Source organism: Passer domesticus, chromosome 4 (assembly GCF_036417665.1).
Source record: "Passer domesticus isolate bPasDom1 chromosome 4, bPasDom1.hap1, whole genome shotgun sequence".
Lineage (NCBI taxonomy): Eukaryota > Metazoa > Chordata > Aves > Passeriformes > Passeridae > Passer > Passer domesticus.
Window position 1 is genome coordinate 3,931,892 of NC_087477.1, and position 20,374 is coordinate 3,952,265.

At 47.0% G+C, this 20,374-nt stretch overlaps 1 long non-coding RNA gene across 1 annotated transcript; it reads right to left on the bottom strand.

Moving 5' to 3' along the window:
* Nucleotides 1-10,019: 10,019 nt before the first annotated feature.
* Nucleotides 10,020-15,492, bottom strand: LOC135298422 (uncharacterized). The gene is made up of 5 exons (XR_010360405.1): nt 15,219-15,492; nt 14,601-15,111; nt 12,774-14,353; nt 11,810-11,947; nt 10,020-10,467 (listed from the first exon to the last, which is right to left on the bottom strand). It is a non-coding gene; the product is annotated as an uncharacterized LOC135298422 (long non-coding RNA).
* Between the last annotated feature and the right edge of the window lie 4,882 nt (nt 15,493-20,374).

The window sequence follows — 20,374 nt, forward strand, 5'->3', positions numbered from 1 at the left end:
TCCTGCTTCAGCTCCACGGAAGGAGCCACAGGTCATGTGAAAAAGTCAAACTGTTTAATAAGGGAAGGCAAAGCAAAGGGGTGAGCTGGGAGGGAAAAAAGGGGATGGGCAGGGCCTGTGGGCTGGAGGGAGGGAGCTGCCAACAGGGAGGGAGATGGCAGGAGCTCCTGGAGCTTGCCACAGGATCAGCTGTGAGCAGCAAGAGCTGGGCCTGGAGCTGCAGCTGGTCCCCTCTGCTCTGCAGGTGGTCCCATCTTCAGTGGGAACTGGGGGTGGCCAAAGGACACTGGATCTTCTGAGCCTGCAGACGAAGTTCAACAGATCTTGTGCTGAACATCAGCTGGACAAATTGCTTTACAAAGGAGGGGCACTCGTATTTGCTCAGGGCTTGAAGGGCTTGAAAAGGGAGGAACAGAGAACAAAAAAGGCTTGACTAGCATTGATTTGTTTGTTGTTTGCTTTTTAAAATTTTCTGGTCTCTTGATAGCTTAAGAGTTTCAGTCTATCTATTTTTTACATTTATTTGTTTTGGTTATTTGTTTTTTTGATCTATGGAAATCTGTAATATCTTCTCAGCTTTTTTGTTGTTGTTGTTTGTTTGTTTTGTTTGTTTGTTTGTAATCTACATCATGACTGCCATGGTAAGTTACTTACCAGACAACAAAAACTTTATGCACTTTGTGTTTGCACTGCTGGAACCTGTGTCAGTTGTGTCATGCTCTTTATGTGCCCATAAGATGTGACAAGGAGCAGCTGTAGTGGATGTCAAAAGAGTGCAAGGAGGGGTGGAGGAATCAATTTGCATTCCTTAGGAAGAAGGGATACAGAAGTACTGAGATGCTTTACACTACTTCTGTGATGGGTTTCTGGCATATTGTAATACAATTATCTACAAGCAGGAAATCAGCAGGCTGCTAAAAAATGACAGCAGAGAGCTGAATACCCCTAGTGCTGAAGGGCAAGGGATTTAATTCGTCCCTATGTTGGTAGGGATCTCATTCTGTGATAAGGTAAAGAAACAAATTGCAAGTAAAATAAATCTGTGCACATCCATGTTGAGACACTCTGACTGGCAAGGTGTCTGTATGTTGTGTGCATAAGAATCTCTAACCAAATACCAAATTCTAATTGACTTTCACAAGTGAATTCATACTGGATTTCACAAAGGCAGTTGTCAATGCTCTGCAGTTGAGCAGCTTCTTGAATTAGGAGAAACTCGCTCACTATTCTGAGCAGACTGCATTCTGAAAGTGCAGGTGAAAGAGCTAAAAATCCCATCAAATATGACTTAGCAGAGAAAGGATTTCTGAAAATTGCATTGTAAATAGAAGCATATTTTTCTGATTTTACTTTCATTGTTCTGTAAAATTAGGATGACTTTTATGAATAAAAGAATTTCTGTTTATTGAACATAAGAAATTGTTTTCTTCTTTACAAATGGCTGCATAAATTAAATACTATTTCTATATTTCAGAAAGCTGTGGGAGAGCTGTGGAGAGTTCTGTTTAAATCACCCCAAGTGATTTCTAAATCACTTCTAAATTGTTTAAATCATCTCCAGCTTATAAGATAGGAAACTCTTTTTGTTAGAGAAGCAGCTAACCCATGTCTCTTCATACTTGAAATATCTGATGCTTTGAATAATACATGACATTTGAATGCTGATTTTGCACTTGGGACCCAGATCATCTACCAATCTTTAGGGATATTGGGACCTGACATCCAGCTTGGCAGCTTGCTTTATGCAGTAACCAGCTGCAAGCAACTTAAAGAACATCAGCTGTGAGAGTCACTTCTAAAACTTCCTGTCTCCAAAGTTAAATTATTTAAACAAATACTATAGGTTTTTAATAAGATGTAAAATGTATAAGGAAGCTTTCAGAATGGCTTAGTGAGATATAAGTGGACTGTGATTGACTGGAAATACACCTAGGTGCTGTGATGGTACCTTTTTGCTATGGAAGTGTGAGCCTGTTGTTACTCAGGAATGACAGACTTCATTGTCAGGAAAACAAGAGGTTGCATAGAGCAAGGAGTTTCCAACAGTGCAAACCGGCACCAATCATTTTGCAAGTCAGGACAGCCTTCAATACCGTTTCTTTCAAAGTTTCGTATTGGATGCTCTCATGACTGTTTTCTTTTCACAGACTCATCTGGAAAATGTGGAGATCCTGAGCTGTTTACACCGACTAATCCCTCAGGCTAGGAAATAGAGCAGAAAACAATGCATGTTACAGACTCCTTAATTCTTTTATGATCTCCATCTTTAATAGGCATCCTGATGGCACACAAGAAACCTGACTGCAGAGTGGTCATGCATACAGAGCACATGTCACTAGTTGCTCAAAAGTGGGCCTGTGGGTATTTCAGGCTGAGTGGGTGGGTGTTTTCTATATCACATGCATGTGACAGCTCTCTTCGTGTAGTAGGTGAATGCAGTAACTGATGTTCCACCGCTAACATTTGTTTAATGCAATCAAAGAAAAGGGTTTTTTCTTTACATTATTTGTTTCTATATATCCAACTCTGTATCATAATGGATTCTGAAAGCCATAGTGACTTTTTCATCTGCTGGGTTTTTGTTGTTTTCTTTTTTTTTTTTTTTTTTTTTTAAGAGGTCTAATAGCACAGTTAACACAGTTGAATTATTTCTCCATGTAAGAAATTTCACTCCATTTTCTGCTTTCCACATTTATTCAATTTATTTTCATCAGGTGCCAGCTTGCTGTCTGGCAAACCAATCTCATTCTATATTGGTTTGTGATGAGGCCACAGCACAAAACAAAGCAAAAAGAATAGGAAAAAAGTAGCCAAGAAAAGAGAAGCCCTTGACCTCCTTCCTTTATGTGGCAGCCTCATTTGGCTGAAAGATAAGTGTTGTAGTATAGATGAAAGTAATTCCTCTAGTACAAGAAGTATAAATTTATTTCTAGCTCCTCTCAGTGTGGAATTTGTGTGCTAGATTTGGATAGTTAACACTTTGTGACGGGAGTCATGATTCAGCAGAAAATATTTTCTAGTTGAAAAACTCGCATGACCGATAGCTGGTGAAAACCCAACACAAGCAGAAAGTTTGTTTGGCCACCCTGTCTTAAGAGCCTCACTCCTGAGTGAAATTGGCAAAATGAAGCCAAGATCTTTCCAAAGGCTCGGGCCTGTTTATTGAAAGTCAAGACAAGCTCAGAGGAGAGCCCAGGGTGAGCCTGGGACCTGGGCGGCAAGTCTGAGTTCCAAGCTAACCATGCTGCATGCTGCACAGGGTGTTTCCTTGGACACGGGCTGGGCAGAAAGACCCAGGTGCTCAGCACCCGCGGCTTTTAAAGTCTCTTAAAGCCACAGGATTGGTGCGCTCTCAATCCACCTGTTGCTTGCTCCTTGTCTTGGTTGTTGGTTGCTCCATAAGATGGTGCATCTCTGGCCAATCATTCCAGAGTTCTGAGGCTTCATTGGCTGCCTGCTCTTGCAATCATGTTTCATATTAATGTCATCATCTCCTGAGGCAGTTTTCTAGCAAATTCCCTCACCCAGATCTCACCACCCTTCCTCTACTGGGCATGCATTCCTATTTCAGCACATTTAATTCCGTAACTTATTACTCTATAACTTATTACCTAAATTAAGTATAACAATTGATTGCATTAATTAACAATTCATGACCCTGCCTACAAAAGCTAACTTTATTTATAACCCTACTGCCAAGAACTTGGAGCTCTGCTCCTGCGCCTTTCTTGGCAGGGCTCCTGGGGCAGCTGGTTACTATGCCAACACTACCTGTTCTTCTGTATCAGATACAGGAGTGATGAGAGAGAAAAAGAAAACACAGTGTAAAGCAGAGCTCCTGAAGAAGGGACAGCCACAGTGTGTCCTTTTGTTGTTCAGAAGCTTCTCACCATCAGGGAAGGGAGCAAAACTGAAAGTCGGCCTGTGATGGAAACCACATCAAAACCTACCACTTTAAACCTGAACTGGAAATCTGATCATCCTCTTGTGGTATTCACATATTCTGTGGACAGAAAGAGACTTCATTCTCTGCCAGGATTTTCCTGAGAAGCTGTGAGAAAGCTCAGAGAAAACAATTCTTCTCTTAATCTCTGCACCTGTTGTTGCGCACATGTGGAATGTGTTCTGAAGGTTGTTTACCAAAAGGTAGTTTCCTAATTGGACTCTGGTGCTGGTGTTGGATTCCTTGACCAATTGGATCCAGTGTGTTGGACTGGCTGGGAATGGAGATGGGTTTTTCCTAGTAGTATAGTGCAGTAGTGTAATATAATATAGCATAGCTTAATAAAGCAATTGTTCAGTCCGTACTATACTATAATATAGTATAGCTCAATAAAGCAATTGCTCAGCCTTCTGCAATCATGGAGTCACTGCACATTATTCCCCCCGTTCGAGGGCCCCCTGCCACACAATAATCCTATAAGGATTGATCAATGGCCTTTAACAGAGAAAAAATTAAATATCCTTAAGAGATTGGTAACGGAGCAATTACAGGTCCAAGATCACATCACAGCCATGAATAGTCCCGGGAATTCACCAATATTCCTCATCCACAAGAAGACATCGGGCTCCTGGAAGTTGCTTCATGACCTGAGGAAGATGAATGGAGTGACTGAAGACATGGGACCTCTTCAGCCTGGACTTCTTTCTTTAAAAATGTCACATTAAAAATGTTACTTTATGGTCTCATTTTTCAATGGGACCTTTCTGAGAGATATCCTTTGTTGAGAATAGAATGGGTTTGTCTTCCCTACAGGTTTCCAAAGACTAGTTTTACAGTGTTAGGGATGATAGCACAAATTGTCATTAAGGCCAGAACAACATTGTTAAGTTTAGCAAGTCAAAATTTGCAGTTATCTATTTACCACTGAAAAAAAGATTCTCTTGATTGGGCAATGCAAAATTCTGATGATTTACAATATGCATTGTTAAATTTTCCAGGTATTTGTTCTGTTCCTTACGTGGCTCACAAATTATTGCAAGCAAAATTGAGTTTTAGAGAGGAACCTATGTTAAGTGAGGAACCTTTAAATGCAATAACTCTTCTCACTGATGGATCTAGGAAAAGTCATAAATCAGTTGTAATTTGTTTGAACCAAACATCTAAAACCTGGGAATCAGATTTTCAAATAATAGAAGGATCTCTTCAGATTGTTGAGCTTGCTGCTGTGATTCAGGCTTTTCAGCTCTTCCCACAACCTTTTAATTTAATCAGAGATTCTGTTGCTAATGTGGTTAAAAGATTAGAAGGATCAGTTCTAAAGGATGTCAGTAATGACACTTTATATTGTTGGCTTTCCTGTCTTTATACATCATTGCAATATAGAACTAATCCATATTTTGTTTCTCACATCAGGGCTCATTCTTCACTTCCTGGATTTTTAGTGGAAGAAAATGCGAGAGCAGACAAACTGGGAATGGTTATTTCAAACACTTTGCAAACATTTTTGAACAAGCAAAACTGAGTCATGTCTTTTTTCACTCAAATGTGCAAGCACGTGTGCGAATGTTTCAAATTTCTAAAAGTCAGGCTAAAGCTATCATCAGTACTTGCCCTGACTGCCAGCTTGTGCAGCCTTCTGTTTCTACAGGAGCGGTTAACCCGCGGTATTTGCAGGGCCTGCAGTTGTGGCAAATGGATATCACTAAATACCCTTCCTTTGGTAAATTTAAAAATACTCATGTTTCAGTGGGCACATTCTCTGGTGCAGTTTTTACTTCTCTTCACACAGGTGAAACAGGTAATCATGCTTGTCAACATTTTTTGTAAGCTTTTGGTTCTTTGGGTGTGCCCCAAGAAGTAAAAAATGGCAATGGTCCCACATATATATCTCAAAAATTGGCCACATTTTTAAAGGATTAGATTGTTCATTACCATTCTCCCACAAGTCAAGCAATTGTTGAGAGGACACATCAGATATTAGAACACATTCTTGATCAAGAATGAGGGGGGGAGTAGAGATCACACCACAGATGAGATTGAACAAAGCTTTATATATTTTTCATTTCTTGAACTGCTCTGTTGCAGAACCTGATCCACAGATTTTTAGGCATTTTTCAAATAACACTCAGGCAAAACGAAAAGAAAATCCCCCTGTTTTAATTAGAAACCCTGGGACAGGACAAATTGAAGGTCCTTTCTGATTAACCACTTGGGGCAAAGGGTATGCTTCTGTCTCTACAGGTGCAGGAATTAAGTGGGTCCCAGTGAAAACCATCAAACCATATCACACCCCAGAAGGTGTTCTTTGTGTGCTGCCGGGGATGTGAGCTGCTGGCATCTTCCCATTGTCATAACCATGTAATGAGAGTGGAAACCAAACAGCTGGAAAATAAACAGCTCAAGGCGCGTTCCTCAGCATTCCCGTCCCATTCATGGATTGTACACAGACCCCCAGCCAGCAATGCTCTCCTCTCAGGAAATGTGGAGGGACATGGAGTTATTCAGCTTTGTGAAGAACAGGCCCCAGGGAGACTTTAGCTCCACTTCCCAAAACTTCAGAGTGGCTTTGAAGAAAGTGGGAGACAGCTTCTTTAACAGGTCCAGTTACAATAGGATGTGGTCTAATATTTTGAGGAATAGATTGTAAACAAATCAAGTTCTTATATGAACTGTCCATGAGGTAGGCAGACTTCAGGATGCTTGTCTGTGGTTTCCAGTGTCCACTGAAGTGTATTTTAGGCAGCTGAATATCATAGGGTTATTATGCTGTTATATTATTTACTTAGGAGTCAAAGATGTACCTTCACAATAACCCCTTTTCCCCCTTTTTCTTTGTATAATAAACAAAAATAAGGACAAAACATGGGTTTTGAGCTCTGCCTGGGTCTCTTTTTCACTATGAGAACTTGAAAAAAACCTCTTCTGGATGAGGCTTTTTTCATTTCTCTCAATGGAAAAAGAGAATCTAGGTTTAATAATATATTTTTCTTTACCAGCCAAGTTCATGGCTTGATCAGGATCATGAGCTTGGTTGCAGGAGGTTTTTTGTATTTATACTTTAAAAACAAAATTTTACTAATATATAGTGCACAAAAACTTTAGACATAAATAACAGTGCAATCAATCCACCCTTCTCCCCTTGATAAAATTATACATTTCGTTACTGATTTAATAGATGACTTTTAACTTTTAAAATGTGTCTTGGTTTGAAAAGACAGGTGTCTGCTACGGAAGGCAGAAACCACCTCTGAAATGGAAAATGTAAAACCCCTCCTTACAAATTGTTATAGTTTTGAAATTAAGGGGGCCTCTCAGGCAAAGATGCGGGAGCAGGAATAACAGTTCTTTATTAGGGAAGAAAATAAAAGTCAAATAAACAATGCAGTAATACAAAACAACACTGCCAGAGTCAGAATACAACTTGACACCTGTCAGCGATGGAGAGAGACGGGGAAGACTGACTCGGTGATCAGAATCCAATTTTATTGTGGGATACAAACACTTTTATATTATATACTACTTCAGGGAGACTAGTAATGTGTGCTACAATGATTAGGTTAAAATCACATACACAGACATGCATATAACAACATCTCTTGCTTGCAGAGTTTAATGAGATTTTCTTTTTCTGGTAAACCTCTTTGATTTAATCTTCTTGCAATCTAAGTCTAACTTTCAAAGTTCTGTTTGCTTTTGCCAAGGCATCCTGTTATCAAATCTCTTATGTTAACCAGGCCCAAAGTCCATCATCTGCCTTGTGTCCTCCAACATTCCAACAGACACCTGTTGGTCAGGGGGTTTGTAACAGTCCAATTGGAATGGTGGCTGCCGTCCTCCTGGAGTGTCAGGTGTGGTTCTGTTGAAGCAGTGATCCTGTAGAAAGGTGTAGTCATCCTCTGAAGATCCAGTGGTGGTGTGGATGGGCCTGGTCTTCCTCTGGGAATCCAGGGGAAAAGGCAGCTACTCCTCTGGGAATCCAGTGGAAAAGGCTGTCCTGGTGTCCAAAATCTCAGATGATATCCAGTTAGGAATGCTTGGCTCCTCCCTCTGGGCAGAGCTTCTCACAATGTGGGATGATGTAGTTTTATCAGTCATGCTGTGGCACTCAATGTCCCATTAACACAGATGTGTCCCCAGAGGGAGGATTGGTCATGGAAGAGATAAAGAAAACTGCCCAATTAAGAGAAGATAACAGAGCAACACCTCTAACAGATGGCAAATAGAATACACACATTTCCTTGCAATCTAGGACAAAATGATGTAAAAATCACAGAACAGAGGTCATTTGATATTACAGAAAGGTTAAAAACTATGCATGGGAAGGTCATAACGAAAATTTCTAACTAACAAAAGCTGGTTTGTCCTGCAGCCTTGAACTCATGTCCTTATACCCTTCCCAAAAGAAAACCTATTCACTGAAGATGCATCATCATTCCAAAAATATGTTGAAATTAGGCTCATGATTCCCTCAGGGAGCTAGGAGGTCATATTTTGCTGCAGCCAAAAGGTTATTAGAAAAAAGAATGAAAGCTGTTGGTGCTAGGTGGTGTTAGTTCTGGTTTGCATTTGTTCCAGTTAATTTCTTGGGTGTTGCTGTGAGCTGGAAAAGGGGCAGGGTTGAACACCAGAATAAAAGAGAGGTAGGAGAAGAGGAGAGGGGACAGAAAAGTAGGCTGTCAGGAGAGAATGTAAGTTGCCTAGCACCCAGCCAAAGGGGAAGGGGACAGGGATCACCCAAGGCTGTGAAAAGCAACCAAAAATAGCATTGTGTTGGTGTGTGTGTATGTTCAGCTCTCAGGAGAGGGAGATACAGAGCCGGCTCAGTTGAATACTTACTAAGAAGAAGGTTCTCATTTGCTTTAATGACTTCAATTTAATGGTACCTAAGATTTTGTTTATTTCTAACACCTCCCTCCCAGCAGCTCAGAGCGGCATTGTGCAGTGCTTGCTGTGCTCCAGAGAGCACAAAGCAGGCTGGCCTGGTGGCCCTGAATATTTCTGCAAAACACTCTGCATTTCACACCTTTGCTGTGGCTCAGGGCAGAACTGCAGGCCTGCAGGCGCTTCCTGGCAGAGCTGTGGGAGGCACTGGCTCCTGCAGATGTGAGCTGCCAAGCTGTCAGTGCCTCAGGCTGGCCTGGGTTGCCCTGGCAGAAGTGCCGTGCCTGAAGGACGCTGCCCTGTGCTCCAGCCTGCCCAGCAGCCCGGCTCCCTGCGCCGCTGCCCAGAGTGCTGCACACACTGCTGCCCTTTGCCAGGAGTCACAGGGCAGCCGGCAGAAGAGTAGGAATCCTCAGCCAGGCCACCGGCCCTCGGCTGCCCCTGGCCTTTCTCTGCTCCTGGGCGGACTCCAGACGGCCAATGCCTCCAGTCTGGGCTGTGCCCAGCACGGCTACGCTTCCCCTCGGGAGCAGCCAGCTGCCACCCGGGCTCTGAGAGCGGAGGATTCGCCCGCTGCCAGGAAGAGGCACCCAGGGCCCGGCTGCTGCCTCCTGCAGCTCCAAGGGCCTCCTTCCAGCCTGCCTCTGCCCAGGCTCAGGCTGCTCCGGGCTCTGCCAGGCCTCTGCTGGGGCTGCACCCCGGCCAAGGCCGGGCCCGCTCTCACCTCACAGGCGCTGCCAGCTCTGCACCAGAGGAGACCTTTCAGAGCCCCCTCTCTGATCCTTCTGCTTTCTCACTTGAGCAAGGCTCTCCTTCTGCCAAAGAGATTGCACTTGGGGATACAAATCCAAGTGGCAGGAACTCGAACGCTCCTGAGTCACAGCAGAGAGCCTGTATCCACATAGAGTATTTGGGCTGTCCCATTTCTCCTTTGTTTTTTCATGCAAATGCCATTGCCCTTTCTACCTCAAACAGAGGTACCACAGAGGACCAAAACCAGACAAGTGGGTCATATTCCAAAAGCAGCATGGTCTGGAGAGGATAAATGAAGATGACCATTCCCCAATTTGACACCATGCTAAAGACACTGTAGGGGTGACTTCCACATTTAAGAAACAACAGACAATTTACAAGGAAATCATGAGCATATTCACAGAGTAAGAAGGAAGGAAATTACAAGGAGAGTTGTGGTTTGAAATGTTTTATTAATTTCAAATTCTACTCTGCACACCTATTACAAAATCATACCCTAACTCTAACCCCTTAAGACTAGTTGTAACCCTAACACTAAACCTAAAACTAAACCTAGTCATAACAGTAACTCTAACCGTAACCGCAGCACTAAACCTAGTCTTAAGCCTAACCCTAAGCTTAAGCCTAAGCCTAAACCTAAGCCTAAGCCTAAACCTAAGCCTAAACTTACGCCTAAATCTAAGCCTAAATCTAAGCCTAAACCTAAGACTAAGCCTAAACCTAAGCCTAAACCTAAGCCTAAGCCTAAACCTTACCCTTATCCTAACCTACAATCCTGCTCTAAGGTGGTTGATAACTAAGTGGTGCTGTCTTGTCTCCTTCCTCTTCCTCACTGCACCAAGCAGTGGCACCAGGCTGGATGCAGGCTCAGCAGATGTTATAAATGGATGCTGCACAAAGGAAAAAAGAAAATCAAGAGAAGTCAAATGAACCATGACTTTCCAAACTCAGTGCTTCACAAGATTCACAGGGCTCCTAGAAAGATCCAGAAAGATGGACCATCTGCACCTCAATCATCATGTGCAAGACCTTGCCATCACAGGCAAACCTGGCCCAGAATCCCACTCATCCATTTATCAAGGTGTTTTCATCTTGCTGGGATTTTTGCACTGACAGTGCTCTAGAAATGCTGCTTTCTGTCCTTGGAGTTTCTCGCTTTCAGGGAATTCCAAAGCCTCACATGGGTTCCTCACTTTGAACAACAGGCACTGGGCTGATTCCCACAGTGCAGTGTCTACCTTTCCATGCCCTGCCCCTCGTGTGCTGGATGGCACCTTCCTTCCCAGCAGGGACAGCCCAGTGGCACTGGCTGCTGCACTTCCCTCTCTGCCACACAACCTGGCAGTAACCCTGGGGCAGTTCCTGTCTGCTTGAGCGTGCCAGGCAGCAGATGGGGCTAGGACAAGTCCCTCTCAGCTCTCCCTGTTTGCGTGCCAGAAACCTCCAAGGGTGGGCTGGGGGCACAAACCAGGGCCCCTCAGAGGCTGACAGTGAGCCCCCCACAGCCCCTCCTGCCCACAGCCAAATCTCTGACCACTCAGCCAGCCTGGCTTCCTTGGATTCCTGCACCGCCTTTGCATGTCTCTGTACCCTGCATTTCTCTACTTCAATTCTTTTGCCATTGGATAAAATGGGGCACTCCACCAAATTACAAAACAGGGCAACAGAAAACAGCCGGAGGACAGAGCACCTGTCCTCTCAGGAAAAACAGAGAGAGGTGGAGTTATTTACTTGTGTGAAGAACAGGCCCAAGGAGATTTTACAGCCATTTTCCAAAATTCTGTGTGGCTTTGAAGAAAGTGGGGGACACCTTTTTTGAACAGTGCCAGTTACAACAGAATGTGGGAAAATATTTCTAAACACAAATGGGATGCAATCAGAGTAGATCTTAGGTAGAACTTGTTTACTTAGAGCATTCTGCAACACTGGCACACGGGTCCCCAAGAGCTTTTAGGTGCCTCATCCCTGGAACCATTCCAGGTCAGGTGGAAAATGGCTCTGAGCAATCTGATCTCTTTAAAGATGTCCCTGCTCATGGCAGGACACTTGCACCTGATGACCTTTACAGGGCCCTGCCAGCCCAGCTCAGTCTAGGACTCCTCACCATTTTCATTTGAAGAGCACCAAGACTGGAGGTGAGGAGGAAGGGGGCTCATCTGATGCCTTGGACTTCCATGGAGGAGGAGCCCATTCCTCGCACCCTGTTTCACCTGCAGCCCCTTTGCATTTTACCTGCAGGAGCTCCTTGGCAGACCAGCGCTGCTCCTCATCTGTCTGCAGGCAGCAGCTCAGGAAGTCACACAGCCAAGGTGACAACATCTTGGGCTCCTGCAGCTTTAGTTTCCCTCCTGTGCCTATCAGGATTTGAGGCTGGGGAAAAAGGAAACAGGGAGGTTCCACCTGCTGCTTTCCCCATCTGTAACTGCTCTCCCTGAACCCATTGTTTAAGCTCCACTCTGCAGTGGCAGTTTCTGCCCTGGCAGAGACCCAGAGATGACTTTCCTTCACCAACAAAAAACCCAAACCCCACATTTTTTCCAACATCCTGCAGATCTTGACTTGGCAGCTGATTTTTAACTTAGCACCTTTGCCTCTTTTTCTCTGCTGTGCAGCCACCGTCTTTTTTGACAGGGGCCGGTGTGGGTTTTTCTGCCTTTTCCTTTTATATTTTCTTACGGGTGGTGAGTATTGGTTCTCTCTCTTAACATCATAAGCCATGGGTGCGAGGCTTTCTGGGATCCAGAAAACAGTGTTTATCCAAGTTGAGGGAATCCTTGTGGGTGGGGATGTTAATGTTAAAAAGTGAGAATTAAGAAAGTTAATTGTTTGGTTGTTTTCTCATTTCCTGGAGGTTACCACTGGCCAATTGTATGGGGTCGATTTTTGGGATGTAGTCATTGCAAAGTTGGCAGAATTAGGACGGTCGGGGAACTCCTCCCTTTCTAAGATCATTTTCTGGTTTCACCAAGTAAGAGCCATTTTAAATTCAAGGTGGGAATGGAGAAAGCAACCGGCAGTTAACACTTTAATCCCCAGTTCATGTGGTTCTCCCCGTCCTACCCCTCTTCCCTCTCCCGTGTTCCCAAAAGGTGAAATCTTGAAGGGAGCTTCCACAGTTGTCCCAGATCGGGGTCCCTATCTCCCCGGCTCTCTACAAGGTTCTCACCCCTCCCACCCAAGAAGTCCCACTACAAACCAAGGCCTAACCCGGCCCTGGCCCCACATGGGCATTCCAAGCATCCCAAGGTGTCTCGGGACATTGATCTCATCCTGCCTCTGACAGCGACCACAGTGACCGTACGGAACCTCATGGAGCCAGGGGTCAGTTGTGACAACGCGGGTCCAAGGACACCACGGTGACACTACGGAACCTCATGGAACCAAGGGGCCACTGTGACACTCTGGTGACTCATGCAATCAAGGAGATCATTGTGAAACTCGGGGCCCCAAGGAACCAAGGGTCCATGGTGACCTTGTGGATCCTGTAGTGTCACAGAGAAGCCATTGTGACACAGCGAGGGGGCATGGAGCCGAGGGGCCATGGTGACACATCAGGGCTTTGTGGGAGCATGAGCCATTGTGACGTTGCAAGGTCTCATGGAAGCACGGGGCCATTGTGACACTGCAGAAGCAGGGGGAACATTCTGACACTCCAGGGCCTCATGAAACCAAGGAAACCATTGTGACACTGTGGGGTCCCACAAAACCAAGGGAACAGGGAACAGGTCTGGCTGGCTGGGCCTCCTGGGGACCACCTGACAAGTCCAGCTGACTTTGGCATGTCGAGGGCTGCTTCTCATCTGTCCCTGGAGCACTGGGGCTCTGGGCTTTCCTTCTTATGAGAGAGAAGTGTCCTTCTCCTCCAAGGCCCCATGGCCAAAATTTGGATTCCTTCTCCACATTTCCTTATATGCAAAGGTTGTTTCCAGATGAAATCTGCCAGGAGTGACAGATCTGGTTGCCTTGGCCATCCAGGGGCCATCTCTCATCTGTCTTTGAAACACTGGGACCATGTGCTTTTCTTTCTTATGGGAAAAAAACATCCATCCCGACCAAGTACACATGGCCAAAATTGGGCATCTGTCTCCAGCATTCCCTATATCCAAGGATAACTCTGAGACAAAAGCTGCCAGGAGTGACAAGTCTGGCTGGCCTTGGCTTCCTGAGGGCTGGCACTCATCTGCCTCTGAAACACTGAGGCTCTGCGCTTTCTTTCTTCATAGAAAGAACTATTCCTGTCCACGTATCCACAGCCAAAATTGAGATTGCACCTCCAAAATGCTCTATGTCCAAGGATAGCCCCTAGACAAAAGCTGCCAGGAGAGACAGGTCTGGCTGTCTTGGCCTAAGGGTGGCTACCTCTCATCATCTTCCAGAACACTTGGACTTGGCACTTCTCTTTCCTGTAGCAGCAAATCATCCATCTTGACCAGGTGCCCATGGCCAAAACTGGGATTCCACTTCCAAAATTCTGTACATCCAAGGATTGCTCCCAAGTGAAAGTTGCCAGGACTGACAGGTCTGGCTGCCCTTGGCCTCTTGGGGACTGCTTTCCAAACACTGGGGCTCAGTGCTTTCCTTCCAATGGAAAAGAACCATCCTTCTTCTCAAGGTGTCCATTGTCAAATTAGAAATTCTTCCTCCCAAATTCCATATATCCAAGGACTCCTCCATGATGAAAGCTGCCAGGAGAAACAGATATGGCTGGCTGAGCCTCCCAGGAGCCATCTCTCTCCTCATCTCCATTTGAAACACTTGAGCTCTGTGCTTTCCTTCCTATGGAAAAGAACCATTCTTCTTAACTGTGCAGAAATGGCCAAAATTGGGATTCCACCTCCCAAATCCCCTATATCCAAGGGTTGCTGTCAGACAAAAGCTACCAGGACAGAGAGGTGTGGCTGGCCTTGGCCTCGCATAGCTGCCTCTTAGCTGCCCCTGAAACACCAGTGTTCTGTGCTTTCCTTCCTATTGAAAAGGACTGAGATTCTCCCCCAAGTGTCCATGTGTGAAATTGGGATTCTACCTCTAAAATTCTGTATATCCAAGGGTTGCTTCCAGGCAAAATCTGCCAGTCCCATCAAGTCTGGCTGGCCTTGGCCTCTGGTGACTGCCTCTGCAACACTGGGGCTTGGTTCTTTCCTTCCCATGGAGATCCCTGGGATACTGTGGGGACCTCATGAAAGCAAGGGGTTCATTGTGGCACCACTGGAGCCCATGGAACCAAGGGGCCATGGTGACACAGCGGGGCTTCATGGAACCCAGAGATCATTATGACTCTGTGGGGCCTGATGGAACCATGGAGACCATGAGGGCCTTTCAGGGCCTCATGTCACCAAAGGGCCATTGGGACACCTCAGTGCGTCATGGAAGCAAGGGACCATTGGGACACTATGGGGCCCCGTGTAACTGAGGGAACATGGAGCAGGTCTGGCTGGCTTGGTCTCCCCATGGGCCACCTGACAAGTCTAGCTGACCTTGGCATGTCAAGGGCTGCTTCTCATCAGCTCCTGAAACACTGGGGCTCCGTGCTTTCCCTGCAATGGAAAAGAACCATCCATCTTTTCAGATGCCGGTTGCCAAAACTGGTACACTCCCTAAAAGATTTCTGGTGGGCAAGGGTATATCTCAGAAAAAAACTTACCTGCTCTGGCTAGCCTTGGCCTCTGGTGGTCACCTCTCATCTGCCCCTGAAACACTGTGGCTCTGTTCCTTAATTCCTGTGGAAAAGAACCACCTTTCATGCCCAGATGCCATGGCCAAAATTAGAATTTTATCTCCCAAATTCTATATATCCAAGGATTGCTCAGACAAAAACAGCCAGGTCAGGCTGGCCCTGTCCTCTGGTGATTTTCTTAGACTCTGAGCTGAATGTTTTCATTTGAAAACACCTTGGAGAGACCCCAGAAACCTCCCAGGGAGGGGTTTTGAGGCCTCGGGCACATGAGGACTACATATGGACAAAGGAGCTCTGTGCTCTGTGCTGTTGTGGTGGAAGTCATGTTCTAAGAGAAGGTGCTAGCACTTGCCTCCATGTCTAACAGAAAACCAATCAGTAATTAGCTTTGAGAATTGGCAATCTGTTAAACCACTAAGGAAACTGTACACACCTCTGTGAAAACACATGTTAAAGATGAGAAAGCCTAGGAGGGTCTCTTTCCCTTGGGGCCAGCAAAGAGATAACAAGGCTGGCCCAGCCCCCGTCTCAGCTGGGCCGGGCCGGCTCGGCCAAGATTCTGCCACCCTCGGGGTTCACCCGCAAGCCCCAGGCAGGGGGAGGAGAAGCCATGGGCCCCGGCCGTGCTGCTGCTGTGTTCTGGCCTGGCTGCTGAGATCCTGGCCCTCCCTCAGCACGGCCCATCCTGACACAGCCCCAGCGCAGCTGCTGCAGAAACCTCCATCGTAAAACAGCTCCGGCCACAAGGACCCAGCCCGGCCGGGGTCACAGAAACATCTGCAGACCCCGGGAGAGATATTAACTCTTTCAGTGCTTCCATCCTCCCTCGAGGGAGAGAAATGGACAAAGTGCAGGCACACAGAGGAGCAACACGAACACACCAACTTCAGTGAAGAGGAAGTTGAGCACCCGATGGGAGCTATGAGGAAATGCCCTGATCTGAAGATTTAAATCCTCTTGTAAAGCTAAGGAGAAGGATGTCATTGATACATCAGACTCTCTTTTTCCCAATAACACATTGAAAATATGGGGAGATGACTTCTTCAGCAATGGCGTCCATGCTAAAGGAAGCAAATGTTGAAGTAGCTGTGATCCCATGGCAAGTTTGAACAGAGAAAGAGTGATGAGACCCTGTGCCCTCAGGGAGAGAAGAAAAAGGTCTCTGTTCTCAGAGATGAAGATGATTTCAGAAATAGATGAAGAGAACCTTTGCTTTTAAACAGCTTATCTTTAAACTAATACCCCATAAGTTGGCATGGCCCATAACCACAGCTGAGGGAAAAGCTGTGAAAAATGGGAGGGACTTGACGATTGCAGATTTTCCAGGCAGCTGGGATGTGGGCTAGGGGGGGATGCTGAGGGCAGGACAAGGGGCTGACAGTGCTCAGCCTGGCTGGGGCTGTGCCAGGAGGCCCCAGGGCCTCAGGACAAGGTGTCTCCTCCCAGGCCTTGGTGGCACAGACCCTGCTGTGCCCCAGGGCACCAAGACTTGGCTTCTCTTTGTCCCCACCTGTCATCACTGCCTCCAGTTCTCTGCTCTGCCTGGGGCCTGGGAACACCTTCTGAGTTGTGTCCCTCAGTGTCACCCATTAAAAGTCCAAGCAAATGTGGAGTTGGATTCTGACTTGGAGTTCTGGAGAGGTTTCTTCAGCTGCCTCTGAGGGACTGATGTTCAGGGCCTGAGCACAAAGCCCCAGAGGGTCATTAAAGTCCTTGTGCTGTGTCTCTGCTGCTGAGCTGGGCTGAGCTCCTGGCACAGAGGCAGCTCCTGGTAAGCAAGAAGAGTTTCAAAAGCACGTTTCTGTTGATGAGCAGCTCTTCTGCCAGCCCAGCAGGGCTGGGGCACTGCCTGCAGCCACCCAGGCACAGCCCAGAGGCACAGAGAGTTTCAATCAGTCAGGGCTGGGAAGGTGCTGAGAAGTGCCTGGGGCAGAATCACTGCCAGCCCTTGGCACAGGAACCTCTGGCTGCAGGACAATGCAGCTGCAGCTCCTGGAGCCATCTCCTAAAGCTGGAACATCCCAATGCCTCCAGACCCTGTGAGTACAACTCTGAATATTTCTGGTGCAGGGGCATGAAATGCTCCTGAAGCTCTGACATGCTTAGGGGTTCTGATCAGTCATAGAATATTTCCAGGACAAGGATTTTGATAAAAATAAGGAAATTTCTTAAGACTTTTTATTCAGTTTCGTACTAATTTGGAATGGCAGGGAGGGGAGATAAATATTAAAGGTTGATTATGAATTATATTGAGTTATGAATTATTGAATTATTATTAGTTATGAATTTATTATTTGTTATGAATTTTGACAAGTGCCTGAGACATCCAGACTGTTATTTTTAGTGATCAGTAGGTTAACAGGAGATCCCCAATGTGTTTTCAGCCACTCTGCCCATGGACAGCAGCAGCATCACCTTTGCTGCACCCATCAGGCTCAGTCTGAGCTGTCCTTTCTCCAAGCTGCAAAGAGAACCTGCCTTAGCCAGTGCCCTGCAAACACACAGGGTTCTGTCAGGCCAAGGAGAGTGCACAGAGATTTGGGGTCTGTGAGTGCTGGCAGGGAGAGATGAGGCACAGGGAAACACCTGCAGGAGAAAAATCTCCAGGAAACAGAGAGAAGATCAGGGAACGGGAGAAAACAAATCTGAGAAATGCTGAGGCAGGGAGAGTTTAGAGATGTCCACAGAAGGTCCTCCAGTGCAGCCCCTCCCTCTGAACAAGCCCCCTCCCTCCTGTCCCCCAGCCAAGCCTCTGCCCTCAGGGCCGGGGCTCCAAGGCGTGAAGCCCCTCCTGTGCAGGCAGAGCTGCAGCAGAGCCGTGGGGCAGCTCTGCAGCCCCGGGCCCAGTTCCCTCTGCAGAGCACAGGGCTGGGAGCAGCTGCCCGGCCCTGGGGACTCTGGGAGGGGGCACAGCTGGCTCAGGGTGACGCTGTGCCCAGTGCCCGGCTCTGGGCAATGCTGTCAGTGCAGCCAGGGAAGGAGCTGCATCTCCCTTCATCCAGTGCCAGCATAAGGACACTTGGAAGTCTCCCTGAGATTTCAGTCCAAGCTGGGAGCTTCAATGCAGGGGGCAAACCTGTCCTAGAGCATCTCTGAGTTGTAAGATTGATGGGGAAAGGCAGAGGTGTTCTGACACTGAAAATGCAGTTGGGTTGGTGAAATGAGCATTGTGAGTCCTTGGCTACAAATGTGGTGCTGGGCTGTGGTGGATCCATCTGCTCTCAGCAGTACTTGGTGAACTTTACAAATAACTTAGGAGTGCACAAATCCTCCAACTGAGGAAAGTGAAAGCCCAGAGAAACTCCAAATACAGTCAAGTGAGAGACCATCTCCCTACAATCTCCACTCACAATCTTTCCTCCGGGAAACTCACTGTGTTCTACCAGAGTGAAACAGAAATGCTGAGAGTTTCTGATATCCAAGAATACCAGGAGATTCATGGGGGAAGCTTAAAAAGAAAACCTCAGAACTCGTAAACACTAAAGAGGGTCTGTGTGGGTTACAGAGGAGGGTGTATGGGAAATGCCTTTGATTTTAGTTACAGGCATCTCTTCACTGTCCTTTCTCCATGAACAAGTCCCCATGGCCAGCCCCTGCAAATGTTCAACAGCAGCTCCATCAGCCACTTCCTCCTGCTGGCATTGGCAGACACGCGGCAGCTGCAGCTCCTGCACTTCTGCCTCTTGCTGGGCATCTCCCTGGCTGCCCTCCTGGGCAACGGCCTCATCATCAGCGCCGTAGCCTGCGGCCACCACCTGCACACGCCCATGTTCTTCTTCCTGCTCAACCTGGCCCTCAGCGACCTGGGCTCCATCTGCACCACTGTCCCCAAAGCCATGCACAATTCCCTCTGGGACACCACGATGATTTTCTACACAGGATGTGCTGCTCAGCTCTTTTTCTTTATGTTCTTAATCTCAGCAGAATTTTATCTCCTGACCATCATGTGCTACGACTGCTACGTGTCCATCTGCAAACCCCTGCACTACGGGACCCTCCTGGGCAGCAGAGCTTGTGCCCACATGGCAGCAGCTGCCTGGGCAAGTGGCTTTCTCACTGCTCTCATGCACAGAGCCAATACATTTTCCCTGCCCCTGTGCCATGGCAATGCCCTGGGCCAGTTCTTCTGTGAAATCCCTCAGATCCTCAAGCTCTCCTGCTCCAAATCTTACCTCAGGGAAACAGGGCTACTTGTAGTTACTAGCAGTTTATCACTGTGCTGTTTCGTGTTTATTGTTTTCTCCTATGTGCAGATCTTCAGGGCCGTGCTGAGGATCCCCTCTGAGCAAGGATGGCACAAAGCCTTTTCCACCTGCCTCCCTCACCTGGCCATGGTCTCTCTGTTCCTCAGCACTGGCATATTTGCCTACATGAAGCCCCCCTCCATCTCCTCCCCATCTCTGGATCTGTCCCTGTCAGTTCTGTACTCGGTGGTGCCTCCAGCCCTGAACCCCCTCATCTACAGCCTGAGGAACCAGGAGCTCAAGGCTGCAGTGTGGAGAGTGATGAATGGATGCTTTCAGAAACATTAAACTGCTGGCCAGTTTCAACAAATTGCTTGAAATAAAAGTTATCTCTGATGGTTCTTTTTTTGTTTGGTTCTTGTATTTTTTTTTGACGATTCCCATTTTAAATATTGTCCACACAATTATCTAATTGTTTGTGCAATTTCTCATTTTGTTTCTCTCCTCATTTACAGTGGCACCAGATTGTGTCAACAAAGAACTGGTTTCTCAATGGCTTTAAACAAGCTAAAGGATCTCCCATCAGCATTTTCTGCAGAGATGCCTTTTGTTGCCTTCTCTGGAGCTGCAGCAGCAATGTCTGTGTGCAGAGCTGGGGCAGATCAGTGCTGGCACAGCAGCTGTGCCCAGCAGCAGCAGCAGCACTTGGTGTTGCCAGTGCTGCTGCCGTGGCCCTGCCCGCTGCCCTGGTGGCCCTGGTGTTGCTGCAGGGCCTGAGTGCTCTCGGGGCCGGGCACAGTCCTGGGGGTGGCAGTGCCGGGGCTGCAGCAGGGACAGGCCATGGGCACTGCTGGGGCAGCGCTGACGCCTCAGGCCAGGCCCTGGGGGCTCCAGGCTCCTTGCCCAGGCTCTCTCAAGAACACGGCCAGGCCAATGCTC